General features: G+C 38.7%; 1 long non-coding RNA gene across 4 annotated transcripts in view; it reads right to left on the reverse strand.

The window, feature by feature from the left end:
* LOC144582969 (uncharacterized) overlaps window positions 1–16,763 on the reverse strand; it is a 512,920-nt gene that overhangs the window by 152,245 nt on the left and 343,912 nt on the right. For all 4 annotated transcript variants that reach the window (XR_013536636.1, XR_013536637.1, XR_013536634.1 and 1 more), the window contains 2 exons: window positions 14,381–14,499; window positions 13,500–13,682 (listed from right to left, as the gene is read on the reverse strand). This is a non-coding gene — a long non-coding RNA (uncharacterized LOC144582969). The remainder of the gene's footprint in view (window positions 1–13,499; window positions 13,683–14,380; window positions 14,500–16,763) is intronic.

A 16,763-nucleotide genomic window follows, 5' to 3' on the forward strand; every position in this document is an offset into this window, starting at 1 on the left:
TCCATCCTATGTTTGACAGAAAAGCAGCATCTACAGCTGAAAATGAAACACACCGAACAGTGCTTGGATAATGGCCTTGGTTTATCTCAAAGCATTTTGTTTCTGCCCCTCAGGCAAGCAATTCCTCATCACAATCTCACCAGTGAATCACAGGTCTCACACATTGCTGCAAACCCTGCCTTTCAGCATGCCTAGATGGAACCATTATGCTTCAACCCAGTATGAAATAATCCCTATGAAACCAGCTGACCTGTCGGAGGGTACCCAGATAACACTGAAATACATAGCACTTAACGCAGTAGGAGATCCGTCAAAAACAATGAAGATTGGTGTAAGAAAAAGCCACAAGTTATTGATCCGTTCTATTACAGTTGCTTTGAAAATAACTGAATTTCACTTTGCCCTTTAATTTCTCCATCTTAATCACATTCTGTCAAGACCAGGGCACACGTATTATGCATAAAAAGGTCAAGAATACCCTCATGTGCTTCCTGACCCAACACTGAGATATGTCCCAGACGCTGGCACACATGCATACAAAATTGCCCACACACAAACCTCTGTGAACTAGACCAGCCAGAAAAATGTAGTTCGATGGGACAGAAGCCTCTAAGGCAAATTTACAGTATGAGGCATGAAAGAAGGCATCGATAGCAATATACCTGTTTTGATTAAAACAGTTAAATTAAACTCTAGATCTAAACTAGAGTGGGGTGCTTTCAGGAATCTCCTGAGGCTGCTGGACCAATTCCTGGCCAATCTGATTGGGCAAGGACACATATTTTCACCACCCCGATCACTAGACATTGGCCTAATTATAAAAGTTACTTCCATCTATATAGAGCTTAGTAACATTCAGGAGCTAGTTCTTCTTGAGTCTTGCTGCGTGTGGGGCTTAATGGTCTTTATCTTTAGAAGTGGAACACTGGGGCCTTTGAACTCTAAAGCTATACCTAGGAAGGTAGTTCCTTAGCCTTGGCTGACTTTTGTACTCTCATTCAGGCATACTAACAAGAATTCTCTTGGAGAAAAATCATAGTAATCACCCTCTCTTCAAGGATCCAACATTAAGATTTTGACATGACCACAAAGACTATGACTATGTTTCAAAATGGCTATTTGGTGGGTCTCATCTAAATGACACCTCTTTGCCTTTCTTCTCTTCTCTTTGAAGCTGCGCACATGCGCACACAAATAGGATTGTTATACAGACAATATGTTCTGTTAAAATATCCTCTTCCTGCAGATTTCACAAGCTTCTCTGATTGGCCTTTCCAACTCAAGTAACATCTACTCCTTTGCTTGTTCAACATCTCTTATTGATGTAGAAATAAATGAAGACCAACCAAATGGGAACAGCAAAGTCTATTTATTCTGAGCTTACCAGGGTGAGGAGGTTAGCCACTGACACTTGTGTTTTGGCAGAGACTCAAAGGCAGACAGAGAAGTAGGAAGCTTCATGGCGGAAAAAACAGAAAAGCTTCAGCTATGCCCCGACAGGAGGCTGTTGGCACATGGAAGCTGTAGCCTAGCTATCTGGACACAGAACGCTATGTGCTTGGTTAGGGGTATATATTTGGCTTTCTCTAGTGGATCTTAAGTTGGAAATGGGAAAAGAAATGAGGGAAGCTTTCAGGTATCAATCAAGTCCTGCTCACTTGAGGCAAATTGTTACGGAAGTTGTTTAACTTCCTAGCATGTCACTGGAAGTAGCAATGTAATGTCCAGGAAGTCTGACTTGTGGCAGGCTGGCTTCCTGGGTTCCTTGTTGTAGGTAAGGGGTTGATTTCCTGGAAAGGTTGCTGCAGGTTGCGGGTCAAAGTTCTGTTTTTATATCTGATAAGGCCATTGTCTGTGTGTACATCGAGTCTCTCATTGAGTATCTATCATGCGCCAGACATTGTTCTAGGTACTGGATGTACAGATGAAACCAAAGAGTCTTTACCTTCATGAAGCTTATGATTCCATTGGGGGTGGTGGGGGGGGGAGATATTTCCAAAAAAACAAAACAAAACAATATATAATATAATGTCAAGCTGTGTGAAGGGCTTTGAAAGACAAAGCAGGTTAGGTAATAGTGAAAGATGGGGTCAATTTTATTTTAGAGAGTGTGGCCAGAGAAGGCTCTTCTGAGTAGCTGATATTTAAGAATTTGTTCTCCTATCTGGCTTGTTCTTTTTTCTCAGGCTGTGCTTGTTCCCAAAACACACTGTTGCTGCTAGTAATTTACAGACAATACCTCATTCTCAGAACCCTCCATATATCAGAGGAGTCACATGGTGTTATGGAAGATCATAGGAACATAGACTATTTGTCCATTTCAGATGGCTGTCTGCCATTGTACAAGTAACTTCTATTTCGCTTCAGTTTCTGCATTTCCAAAATGGAAATAAAAATACGTACCTCACTGGTTGGTTGTAATAATTAAAAAATAATCAGTAATTCATTGGGTATACGGTAGAGCATCTTATTAGTGGAATATTCCACCTGATGTATCTAATATATTGCAATCCCTTCTGTGTTCCAGTAACATGGTAAAAAGATTCCAGAATCTGAGGGAGATATTTAGTATAGGACCCATCATGTATCCTTTTTGTTCACTGAAACATAAATGAATGCCCACCTTCTGGTGAGGGACAGGCCACTAGAATAGAATTCATGCCTTTAGGGAGAAAAAAAATGAGGAGGCTGGTCAGGGAACTAGCCCTTCTAGATCTCCATTGCCTTGGGCATATGTCACAGCAGTGAGAACTGCAAGAGTCGTTAACCCTTCTGAGAAGACTGGTAAAGAATCTTTACCAAGCGGGCACATCCTGCCAGGGTTCAGGCATTTAAAAAAGTGCATAGAGTCACAGTGGTTTATGGGCCGCAAAGGCCATCTCAGGACTTCATAAGTAGCACTTTGCTGAAGAAGCAGGATTGTTGACAAAGCCTGTAATTACCATCTCAAATGACCTCATAAATTCTGAATTGCATTTTTGGAGCCATATTGGCTCCTGGAACACCCATTCTATGTCCAAAGGTTTTGTTTGCTTGTCTGCTGCCTCAAAAATTGGTAATTATAGAACCTATGCCCTAGAGAAGTGTTTCTCATTCTATATCATGCAACAGAATTACCTGTAGAGCCTGTTAAAATACAGAGTCCAGAGCTGGGGCTGGAGAATCAGCATTGTTAACATATTCCCTGGTGACATTGCTGCCAGTCTGTGGACCACACTATGAGTAGCCTTTCTTATAGGCCAGTGTGCAGAACACTCACTATCAAACCACAATACCCCATGTTTTGTTAAAAAAGAAAAAAAAGGCTACATGGAAGATATAGTTGGGTCCCTGAACATTAAATTTTCAGCATATGTCACAGATTCATAGAAATGTTAATAACATATATTTGAAACTGGTACTGTCCTAGAAAATTCAGGATGTTTCTTTCCCTGAACTACATGCCACTTTCCCAAATGGGCTAATTAGTTCCAATTTGCAAAGATGTTTCAGAGAAAGTATTGCTTCATGTCTTTTTCTATCAGCATAGCAAAGTCTCAAAGAGAAAGGAAAAACAATACAAAATATCAGTGCAGATCACTTTCATCAACAGATGATAACATCTTTCCCTTCCCAAGTCCCGGCCCTGGTCCTGGCAGGGACGTTACAGGATTGTGGTGTGTGAAGAGGAAAGGAGGCTCCTGGCCCCGTCCTGAACAAGGACGCCGTCTAAAGGAAATAAAGCCACTGGAAAAGACGCAAGGGATGGAAAAGACGCAAGGGACCTTGTCTTTGGTAATACAGTGCCTGCCCCTGAGACAGGCTCATAGTTTCTTGCATTAATATTTTTAAGGAAATAGAAAGATACCAACTAATCCACACAGTTTGGCCAAATGGGAAATTTTTAAAGGGTTACAGACAGCAGTTAAGGAGCCTGGTATGATCCTGTTAGCTACAGTGCTTCCCTTGAGGAGTCAGGATGATCCCTTCATTTCTCTTAATTACTCAACACTGTTAATCAATAAAATTAACACTATTCAAATTAGGGAGCCACTGTTGAGAGAAAATTAATAGACATATTCATAACTCTTCTTTCTCCTGCATAGGTCTAATAAATGCCTAAGAAAAAAATCTTTCATTTTTTGTTTTGTTTTGCTTCTCACGCCATTGCTGAAGTTGTTGGCGTCCCTACCTGGCAGGCAGCATGTCGGGGGCTGGAATATCACAGTCATCGTTTCTTGCCTCTGTTTTTGCCTCCTGGACAGCAGAGGGGTAATATTAATTTCCTCATGTTCCCCATTTCTGCCTTGTTAAGATTTTTATTAGTGACTATGTTCTGCTTGAAGTTGTGAAAAAAGAAAAAAGAAAAGAAAGAAAAAGAGAGAAAAGAAAAGAAAAAAAGGAAAGAAAAAGAAACAGAAAAATGTCCCTTATTTTTGTGGTAGAAAGAATGGGAAATTGGAAGTCAGGACACCTGGATTTTCAACCCAATCCTTCAACTAACTGGGGGCATGAACTTATGCAACGTACTTGACTTCTGAGATGTTTTTCTAATCCATAAAAAGGAATACTGGCCCAGGCATGGTGGCTCATGCCTGTAATCCCAGCATTTTGGGAGGCCGAGGTAGGTGGATTACTTGAGTTTAGGAGTTCAAGATCAGCCTGGACAAAATGGTGAAACCCTGTCTCTACTAAAAATACAAATATTAGCTGGGTATGGTGGTACAAGCCTGTAATCCCAGCTACTCGGGAGGCTGAGGCAGGAGAATCACTTAAACCCGGGAGAAGGAGGTTGCAGTGAGCCAAGATCGTGCCACTGTACTCCAGCCTGAGCAACAGAATGTCACTGCATCTCAAAAAAAAAAAAAAAGATGCTTGTTACCTGTCAGTTCTAAAAATGTTTGTTGGACATTTTTATTCAACTGATAGGAAAGGAGACAACATTCATTAGGTTTTTAATCTTTGTAGAAAGTTTCTCTAGTGACCTGTATTCTCTCTAGGTGATACCCATCATCCTTTGTGATGAAGATAACCTTTTTTGTCTCTGAAGAGATTATTCGCATGGTCTTATAAACTGTGTGCTTTATACAATCACGCATTCCTTCATTTACCTCACAAAGTCCAAGGCGTCCTTCACCCCCTGTTAGGTGTATGCTCACCCAGGTACCATTTCTGATTTCCAAATTTCTCATGATACAGCTTCTTGACCTTCTGGTTGAGATGCAATTAATAAATTAAAAATATGATAGGGTTTGACATTGCCCCACTAAGGCTTGGCCCATTTTGGTGAGCTCTGTCCCTTCTGCCCCTTGCTTGCTTTCATGTATCTGTGCTGCTGAGAAACACGTCGCCCACCTTCAGATTCACCCACATGTTCTGGACTTTCACCTTCTTGCATAAATGCAGTGCTGCTTCCATAAACTTCAAACAAAGTGGTTTACGGATGGAAAGCTGGCTCAAAGTGATGAGTTGGAGATTTATGATGAGAATATCATCAATATAAACAGGTCAATGAAAACAGCTGTTTATTAAGGATACTTTAATTTCCATCTCAGAAAACTGTTAAACCCCATAGATCTTCTTAGGGGAGAGTGAGCAAAGTAGCAAGGTGCTACTGGGTGATCGTAAGTTATACACAGTGTGTTGAAGACGGGCAGTGCATGAATACCAGTGATAGAACATTAATCTGTTAGAAAGACAGGCTCTTTCAAGTCTCCTGGTTATGATTTATGAATGATGATTCAATAAAACCAAGGAGCTTAGTTTAAGAGTCGAAAGATTTGGAAAGAACTAGGTAACCTTGATCAAATATGTAAATGGCTCTCCTACAGAAGGAAGATTTGAGGTGAAATAGGAAGAATGAATAAAAATGGGGCTTATTTTGTCTCAATGCAAAGAAAGAAATTTTCACCAATTAGAACTGTCCTCCAAAGAAATAAGCTACCATGTGAGGTAATAACTTTCTTGTCACTGGAGATCAGGCAAGACCATGTGTCAATTTGAAAAAGAGAACCATGGATTATTACAAAATGTTTGGTCCTGGATTATTTTTTTATTTCTCTGAATCTTTTCTTTTTTTAATTAAGTTCAGTGACATTTTATTTTTTGAAAACTTTTCATTTCATCTCACTCTGCTCCTTTCTTTCTCCGTCCTCAAACATCTTCTCAATACAGCTTTACCATTTCTGTTCTCCTTTTTCCCCATGGGCAGGGGTAATCTCCTTCTTATGACTGTATGTAAATTTCATTCAACAGAATTTATTTCCAGGAACATTGGCTGAGGTCCTACTGTACTTAAGTTCTGTTATGGGAATCATGGAGGACGCAAAGATGAATAACTTAGAGGCTGGGCTTCAGAGAATTCACAAAATTCTAACAGAAGAAGAAGACAAGCCCAAAAATAGCTTTTACATTATCCTGAAGATAACGATTCCAACTGCAAAACGTTTGCCGAGATTACATCTACTGGAATTGCTTTAGAGGGGGGATGCCATCTGAGAAGGATTTTAAAGATTATGGAAGATGGGTCTTCACATTCAAAGATAGAGAAAAATGAGCATTTCTGACATAGTTAACAGTTTGAGTATAGACCTAGAAGCAGAAAAAGACTGGAAGTATCTGAGACTAGCTAATAACACATTTGTCAAAGAAGATGTCATTGGCATGATGAAATTAGAAAGTAGCTTCCGAACATCAAGTGAAAAACTTTGAAGTTCAAGGAAAGAAAATTTTATTTATTTTAATTCAAGAGCCGCAGATCCTGGCCCTTTTATATACCATATTTATAGCTGTGTGTGATTTCTTTTAAATATACATTTATAGTCATTGGTGAGATATTCACAATTACTTTTCCATGTCAAGAAATTCACTGTTATATACCATGTTTGTTGATTTGGGTTTGTTTCAGACACAGGGTCTAGCTCTGTCACCTAGGCTGGTGTGCAGCAGTAGCACAATCATGGCTCACTGCAGCCTTCATCTCCTGGGCTCAAGTAATCCTCTTGCCTCCACATCCCCAGTAATTAGGACTACAGGTGCACAACACCAGGCTTGGCTATATATTTTTTTTAACTTTTGGTAGAATATGGGTCTTACTATGTTGCCCAGGCTGGTCCTGAACTCCTGTCCTCAAGTGACCCTCCTGCTTTCGCCTCCCATAGCCCTGGGATTACAGGTGTAAGCCACAGATCCTGGTCCTTTTATATATCATGTTAATAGCTGTAGAGTAGCCTATACATACATGTATTATAATTTGTATTATAAGTTATTGAATCGCTTCTTTTTGGAAGTCTTAAGTGATTTCTAAATTTTTTGTATTATAATAGTACTCAATAAATGTGAGAATACTTATTTTTGAACCATTTTCTGATTACTTCCTTAAAGGAATAAAAGGAGAATAGGTCAGAGACTGCTGCTCTGCTGTATCAGTTGTTGTTCCTTGTTTTTCTTTGATTATCTGATCACTGGAATTTTGTTGAGCACATGGATGCCTACATAAAGGCTACATTTTTTTTCCAGCCACCTTTTCAATCAGAAGCTCTAAGCACTGAGCTAGAAGTAAAAGGGCAGTAAAGTACAACTTTTGAAAAGTGTTATTTAAAGGTAACATCTCCGTTTGGTCTTCCTCTGGCAGAATTCTAACAGGATGGTTGGAGCCAAAGAAACCACCAAGGACATAAGAAGAAGCCTTTGCTGAGGCCATCGAGCAGCAGGATATGAAGTCTCTGGGTCCATGATACCTTCTGTGGAGTGCCATCCCAGCCCTGGACTGCCCACCTCCACAGAGAAGAGAAATATACTTTTATCTTATTCGAGTTGTTTTAGAAGTTGGTTTTCTATCAATGCAGCTGAACTAATCCTAACTAAAACAATGGCTTTGAAAGTGCACATGTTTCAGGCTTTCTGCACACATCACCAAATTTGAGTCCAGAAAGTCTGTGCTGATGAATATTCCCACTAGTAATGTATTAATCAGAGTCCCATTCTCCATTTATCCTAGAAAATGCTGCGTATTGTAATTCTTTTTAAGTCTTCACCAATTTCGTAGTTGATAAATAGTATCTCTTTGATTTAATTTTCATTTCCAGGCCCACTCTTCTGAATCTTTTCTCCATTCCCTTCCAATCCTCTTGATGCAACCCTCTCCTTGACTGGTAATTCATCTATGTTAAAAACATAGCCCTTAGGATGAAACAGTTGCCTTTGCAATTCTTTCAATAGCTGTCTTGCATTTCAGAAAGCAGAGATTCTTATCTAAAGACAATGCACCGGGGTTCTTCCCTGGCCTTTCACTGATGATTTTCGTTCCTTGCCTACCTGATCTGCTCCAGCATGTCACCCTCAGCTGCGCCTTAAAAGTGCTATGGTGATTTTTTAGCTGCAAGAAGAATATGAAGGTACAAGTATCAAGAAAATGGGGTGAATTACAAGTATACAGAGAGTTTCAGCATTCGTGGCCATGTTTGTTTCTCCTCCCTGCCTTCTTACCTCTCCTTTCTCTTTCTCTCACCTGCTTAACTGACCAGTCCAAGGCTTTTTTTTCTATATATCTTTAAACTTTGGGGAAGCAAGTCCTTTTCTAACTGGCTTAAGTATGTCCTTCAGTGATCAGTCAAAATTGTTTCTCTTTGCATCCAAAGGAAGAAATGTTATTCTATAGCTTCCCTAGATATTTCTTAGACCCCCATCTGTAATAAACTCCTATCTCCTCCTCTAAGAATCAGGTCTTTTCAAAAACCCTGCTTAAAAGGCAACAACAAAACGCCAACAACAACTTCCACGACAAATAATACTATATTGCTTAATTACAATGAAAGTTTCAACTCAAACTTTAAAATATTCATAATGTATGTCAATCATCTGGTCTCACTTTTTCTCCAACCTAGTCTTTCCCCAATATCTAATCTTATCAACGCTGCTTTCCTCTACAGTGTCATGTTAAAGTTACCAACCATTCAGACAAGACTCCCCAATAAGCCACGTCTAAATGCCCGTCTGCACACTGATGGTCACTTTTTGTTCTTATGTTACTATAACTATTTACATCCAGAAAATCTGGCTGGAGTTTGAATACCATTCCCCTGACCGAAATGAAGTTCTCCCAAATCTAGTCATGAGTTTAAGGAAGGGGGAGTACAGATGGTGGTATATTGTTTTCTCCATTCTCACAGTCATTTCAGAATTAGGCCATTTAGGAATTCCTATTCCATCATTTCTCCTGCTGACTTTGAGTATGTGTCCATCTTGAAACTTACATTCTACTACTCCATGCATTATCTGGAGTCTTTATCCGTCTGTCTGACTTTGATACCCCTTAATATAAACCTTTACTGAGTATATACTACATTTCAATAAGTTTCCATGCATCTTCTGATTTAATTCTCAAGATAATCTCATGAAGCAAGTGTGATTATTAGCGCCATTTTAAAAGGGAGAACACGAAATCTCAAAGACTCAGCTAGTAAATGGTGGAGACAGAATTTCTAAAATTGATCCTAAAAGACTAAAATTCATCCCATCAATGACACTCTGCTGTCTCCTCCTAAATCCTCCAGCTTTTTCTCTATTCGCCATTTTTCTGCTGTTTTTTTTTTTTTTTGAGACGGAGTTTCACTCTTGTTATCCAGGCTGGAGTGCAATGGCGCGATCTCGGCTCATCGCAACCTCCGCCTCCTGGGTTCAGGCAATTCTCCTGCCTCAGCCTCCCAAGTAGCTGGGATTACAGGCACGCACCACCATGCCCAGCTAATTTTTTGTATTTTTAGTAGAGACGGGGTTTCACCATGTTGATGCCACTCTGACACCTCCGCCTGAAGGTCTTTCTGCATATCAGCTTGGATTAGACTGAACTTTTGACTTGCCAGGGACTGTAAGTTTAATAGTAAGAAAATGGATACACCACAGACTCTTCATTTTGGCCGTCTCATCCCTTAAGGCTGAGAAGGCAAAATGGAATTATAAATGGTATCAGTTGTGATGAATGTTAAACCGTAGCTATCAGGTTCTCCACAGTCTGCTTCTTAAGTGACAATACCTAACAATAAGTAAAAGTTAATAACATATCAGATCATTTGATCCTTACATCAACCTTAAGAGAATGACACCCTTATTGTTCCCATTTTATTATACAAAACAGAAAACTGAGATTTGAAGCCTTCCAGTAAAGAGTCCACTTCATAGAGTGAACACCTGGCAGATCCATATTTTGAATCCATGTTGGCCCAAATTCAGAATCTCCCTTCTTAACCACTGTATTAGTACATTCTTGCTTTGCTATGAAGAACTAGGACTGGGGAATTTGTAAAGAGAAAAGGTTTAATTGACTCACACAGTTCCACAGGCCATACAGGAAGCATGATTAGGGAGGCCTCAGGAGACTTACAGTTATGGCAGAAGGCAAACGAGAAGCAGGCATATCTTCACATGGTGGAGCAGGAGAGAGACAGGGTGGAGGGGAAGTGCTACACACCTGTAAACCACCATATCTCCTGAGAACTTACTCACCACCACAAGAACGGCAAGGGAAAAGTGAGCCCACGTGATTCAGTCACCTCCCATCAGGGCCCTCCTCCAACACTGGGATAACAACTGGACATGAGACTTAACTGGGGACACAGCCAAACCACATCAACCACCAGAGTACAATGTTTTGTTTTTAAAATAATATTGCTGATATCATAATACCAGAAACTCATGGGAAAAATAACATCCCCAAGTTCAGTACTTACATTTGTGTCATTCAATACATGACCATGTACATATTCAATTTTGCACAAAAATAATTTAAACTGAGTAACATTATGGATGGAATTATATTTTTTCTATACTTTCCATTAACATTTCATCCAGCATGTAACTCTCTGGCAATAAATTTGAAAACGTGAACAAAATAGATAATTTCCTAGCAACATATCAATTACTAAAATTGACCCAATAAGAAGGAAACTTTTGAATAGGCTAATTATCATAGAAGGGATAACAAAAGGCACTAGAATTAGGTGGGTTTCTAGCTGAGTTCATCCAATCTTTAAGTGATAGATAATTCCAATGTTATTTAAACTAGCCATTGATAATAAGATGGGCATTTATCTAATTCATTTATGTGTAGAGTTTAGTGCCAAAACATAATAAAGATGCAACGGAAAAGAAAAATACGACACAATCTCAGTTCAAAAGGAATATTAGAAAATTGATCCTGTACAGTTATTAGAATAATAATACATTGTGACCAAGTAAGGCTTATTCCAGGAAAAGCAGGATGGTTAATAACAGGAAAGTTTTCTACATAATACATTGCATTAAGAAAATAAAGAAGAGGCCGGGCATGGTGGCTCACGCCTATAATCCCAGCACTTTGGGAGGCCGAGGCGGGTGGATCACAAGGTCAAGAAATCGAGACCATCCTGGTCAACAAGGTGAAACCCTGTCTCTACTAAAAATACAAAAATTAGCTGGCCATGGTGGTGCACACCTGTAGTCCCAGCTACTTGGGAGGCTGAGGCAGGAGAATTGCTTGAACCCAGAAGGTGGAGGTTGCGGTGAGCCGAGATCGTGCCATTGCACTCCAGTCTGGGTAGGTTACAACAGCAAAACTCCGTCTCAAAAAAAAAAAGAAAAGAAAAAGAAAATAAAGTAGAATAAAACATGTACAAATAATTCAATGCTGAAGTGATGTTAGATACAATTTATTATTCTTTTAAATAAATTTTAAGTAAAAAATGAAGGAGGTAAACGAAATAAAATGACTAAAGCTAACAGAAAATATGAGCCTAAATGGGCAATATTTAACACTTAAAATAAAAAGTCAGATGGATATCCTCAATAACTCATACTTCAACATAAAGTTGGAGGTTCTAAAAATGCAAAGACTCAAGCACATAATATTGTAAAAGAAGAGCTACAATTGTTTTATAATAATAACATCACTTGCTCAAAAATTCCAGGAATAAAAAAAAAATAGAATTCATAATAAGATTTATAAGTTAGGAATAAACACTATAGAAGAAATAGTTTACACACAGGAGGAAGTACCAGCTGAGGGTCCTGAACCAGGGCAGGTCATAGGAGTGGTAGACGTTGTAGCCAATAGTGATTATCTCATGGAAACACTTTATACAGAAATAAGAAGAAAATATTTGTCCCCTCTCATCATGCGATCTCCGCACAGCCAGCTCCCCTTTGCCTTCCTCCCTGCGTGGAAGCAGCCAGCGACCCTCACCCAAAGCAGATGCTGGTGCCATGCTTCCTGCACAACCTGCAGGACCCTGAGCCAAATAAAGCTTTTTCAAAATAAATCGCCCAGCCTTCCTCAGGTATTCCTTTATAGCAACTGGTGTAAACTAAGACATAACCACTTGTGGGGACAATATAGGAAACGGATAGAAATGGAAAACACTGTAAACCCAATGAATGCTTTTGTATAAGGGAATAGTTGATTACTGTACCTCCACACTATGCAGCATTTAAAAAATAATAACAAATTCATGTTAGTCCAGTTCACTAGAATTTTTTTAAATTTTATTATTTAAGGAACTAAGGATTCAGAAAAGCAAATATAAAATATTGTTTAAGAGAACAAAGGCCAAAAAACTCTATAAATGTATATAATTATGACATTAGAATTATAGAGAAATATACACTAATATTTCCGGAATGCTTTTAATGAGCACTGAGAGAGTATGTGAAGCAAGGTGCAGAAAGAAAATATGTGAAAAAGATAATTAAAGACTGCGCTACAAATGGTATGTATGCTAAGTTCAGGATTTATGTCTTTATAAAAACTATGCCTATGGGCATATGTCTAAAAATTATTTTAAAAAAATACTAAAATGTAAAATGAAGATTATTGTTGTTCTAAATAAATTTTGCTATCATTTCCATGCATTCTATGTGTCTTATCTCATTTCCTTCCTTGTTTTTAGATTTCTCCTCCTAAAAATGTTTGAAACATTGACAGCCTGTGTGTATCTTCTTTACTCTTCTGTACCAACTGATTGTTATTTATTATAGTAAAAGTAGAAGAAAATAAAAAAATAATTTTACAGGTTATCATCATTTACATTATGAAATTGCTCATGTCCTTGGGCCATGTTAATTTAGGGCTATTACTTTTGGCAATAGAAATTTTTCCTACTATAATCGCAGGGGTTGTTCTCAGTTTCCAGAGAGGGCACTAAAATGTATGTGGACGAGCAATTAAGAACGCGTTACAAATCAGTATCAGAACTCGAAATCTGCCAGTCCTTAGTCCTGAGCTGATTCCTGCCTAACTAAAGAGGAGGGTTTTGTGTGTTAAAAGCCACTGGGCCAGTCCTGGAGTTGTGCCAAGACAAATTCTTTACACACCATCCTCCTTCTGAGTGGAAGGACAGCAGACCCCCAAAACAACTGTTGACCAGTGAGATGACTTGTGACCGGCCAGTGGTGGCTCTAACATCCTATCTTCTGAAAACGAAGCAAAGAGAGAGTAAACACACTGTGCTTCCCTTGGCATCAGCAACTGGGCTAAGCCCTTTACTTACATTGATTCGTTGAGTCCTCTGTCAGGTATGGACGATTTTTATCTGCATTTACAGATGAAGTACGGAGAGATTATTTCATCCTTCCCCGGATCATGGGAATCATTCGTCGCAGAGCCCAGCTTCAAATGGTCTTAAAACTTAGGTATCTGGGCACTTAACCACTAACACTTGCCGCTGCTGAATCTGAAGAAAGAATGAAACGAGACAGTTCCAGCTAAAAAGAGACTTCATTTCAGATATGTGCACTTAAGGTCCAGCAGCAACGTCACCTTAACAGTCAAACGCTGTGATGCAGACACACATTTCCTTACCTGAGCAGATTCTGAATGATGAGAAATGTGCCTTATTTGAGGAAATGGAGGCTTTCTACAACTTTTATTTATTTTTGACACTCATGCATTCCATGCTGCTTTCATTGTTTCCCCCCAATCCTATATTTGCTGTGAAACTTATTTTATGAGTTGCAGTTTTACCAGCTGTGGTGTTTCTTAAGATTTGGCTAGAGATTCCCGCACAGAGATTTCCCTGAAGTTAATGTATCAGCACTGATAGGGAAGGAAGTAATTCACTTGGCTGATGACAAACTGTGAGGGGCTCCAGGGGAGAGTGCTGGAAACTGAAGGGAGAAGTGAAGGTATACAACCCCCATCTAGTGGGGCTCCCAGCACAGAAATAGAACATAACTTTCTCCTGGGAAATAGCCCTTGCAGTCATCACACACAACCCTCAGAAAAGCCCTTAGCACTTTTCTTCATTAAACAAAATGAAACTAAGTTTTCACTGAGTATTTAATAAGGGACATAGGATACCTAACACAGCATTTTGCTTTTAAATAAATCACCCCTCCAACCTGTCTCTTCATTGCCAATTTATTCTCTTACCTGTTTCTGGGTCTCTCATGTGTCTGGGAACCTTCTCCCACTAGACAAGCCTCTTCCATCCTTCAGAAACTTATCTCCACTGTGCTTCTCATTACTTTCACAGGGCCAACATTTCAGCTCTGAGGAAAATAAGTCATTACACAAAGGTTGGCTTTGAGCTCAATACAAAACAAAGGATTCCCACGCTATCCAATTCCATTCTCCTTAGAAAATGGCAAGAAAAACCCGATTTTTCCCTGCTACAAATTTATTTATCACATATTTTTATATCTAAGAACTATTCATCTATATATGCTCAATTAATTGAAAAACAAATTTTATGTACAAGTCTTCCGCTGTAAGTGAAATTTATTTCAAAAAACTCCAAGTTTTACAAAGTATAATTATCTCAAGGATGGGCTTTAATGATGCCAGGGTCTTTGTGGGGTCTAGCCCTGATTACTACACAAAAACTGTGTCTTACAGAAGCGAATCACATTTGGCACCACCAAGATAATCAGAGTACAGGCATTCACTTCCCGTTTTCCTGGGAAAATTGTCCTGAGCAAAGCAGAGTTCTAGGGATGTTTTCAGTAATCACTACAGTACTGGAATAAGTGTAGAGCCTCAGGTAGATGTCTTGGCACACACAATGCAAATATGGATGGACAGACACATTGTGTTTCTTAATAACACAATCAGTCCTTCTAAATTATGGTCAAGACCCATACATTGTACATCCCTATGAGCAATGAAATTAAGAAAGGGTAAAATACATAGTCATTTGTGGTTAGGAATTTATAGCAGAACAGAATGAAGAGTATAAAAGCATGCATAATTATTCCCAGGAACAGAAAAAAATCATAAAAAAAAAATCACAGCCAATTAGAGGTCCAAATACATGCTAATTGCTGCCTGCTAGAGGTGTCCCATCAAGAATGGCAGGTTTGTCCCCATGAATGGAAAAAGTGTGAATGAGTGAGAATGTTGGTTCTAAAGTAAAACAAATTCTTATCTCACAGGTTCAAATTCTCCAGGCTCATGAATATGACATATTAATATTCATCAAGTGGAACACATTATCATTTTAGAAGGAGATTACTGGGGACTTACCATTTTCATTCTGTCACCTTTTCCAATTAGGAGTCCCACTTTTGCAAATAATAAGCTTTCTGTTGCCAAGGGCTTTTCAGTCGCTTTCTGGCAAGGGGGTTTGGAGCTAAGTTCAACATTCATTTAAGAAACAGGAAAAATTTGAAGTGCAATTATCTTTTTTAATGACAGGTTAATCTTGCTGCCATGAACCTGATCAGAGAAGAGGCAAATTCTCAAGGGAGAAGGCACAGAGTCCTTTTTGGGCAGGGAAACTCGGACAATAAAGTTTGAGAAAGAGTTCACGGTTTTCTTGGTGGACTGCAGTTATGGAGAAATAAATGCACCTTGCAAAAGATGTTGAAACTGAGCAAGCTGAAGTGGCCACATTAGGGCAAACCCCAGTGATGTAGAAATGAACACAATGCGAAAGGGAACGCAAGGGCAAGGTGACAGCCATCGCTGAAGGCAGAGCAGAGAAAAAAATCATGAAAACATATCTGCATTTTCTCTAGATTAACACTTTAGTTCTAGAGTCAGACATCATTGCTAAGGTTTATAATATTATTAATGACTTAACCAGATAAAACAGTAGGCAAAGATTGGTTCGATTTTGAAAACTATCAAATAAGTTTGACGAATCTATGTTCCCTCACCATTAATCTCTAATCAAAGCAGAATTTGTAAAGTCATTAAAATTATTTATAAGTTTATTTAAATTATATATTCATGAGTTATTAGGAGATCACTAAGATTCTTATTCTCATAAATATTTTTTTAAAAATCTTACTTGTTCTGCCCTTGTATATTTATGAAGAATCACATATACCTGGCAAAACAATAAATATGCTAAAAAAAAAATAATAGGAAAGATGAGTTTCTCTTCATAATGGCCCACAAGTTCTTCATCCTCCTTCCCAGAAGCAGCTACTTTACTAGGTTCTTGGGTCTTTTTTCAGAAATAGTCTATGAACAGATGTTCTTGTTTCTGCCTCCATAGTTAGAAGCATGCTCTATGCACTCTACTTTGGCAATTTTACTAAAAATCTATTTTGGATACAACTCTGCCATGAACACCTACAATTTAATTCACTGTGGAGAAAACAATCTTCACAAAAAGAATATAGTCAGTCACTAAACAAATAAATAACTAAACAGCAATAATGAGCCACAAAGGAGATTGGGAGCAAAGACCTAAAATTTCTATGTTATCCAGAATGCCCATTTTTAAATGTTTTTGCAGATGATGTTGGGGTACAAAATAAAAATAAAATAAATAAAATGTCGAGCTTCTAAGAAAAAATTATAAACA

The sequence above is a fragment of the Callithrix jacchus genome, chromosome 6 (genome assembly GCF_049354715.1).
Source record: "Callithrix jacchus isolate 240 chromosome 6, calJac240_pri, whole genome shotgun sequence".
NCBI lineage: Eukaryota > Metazoa > Chordata > Mammalia > Primates > Cebidae > Callithrix > Callithrix jacchus.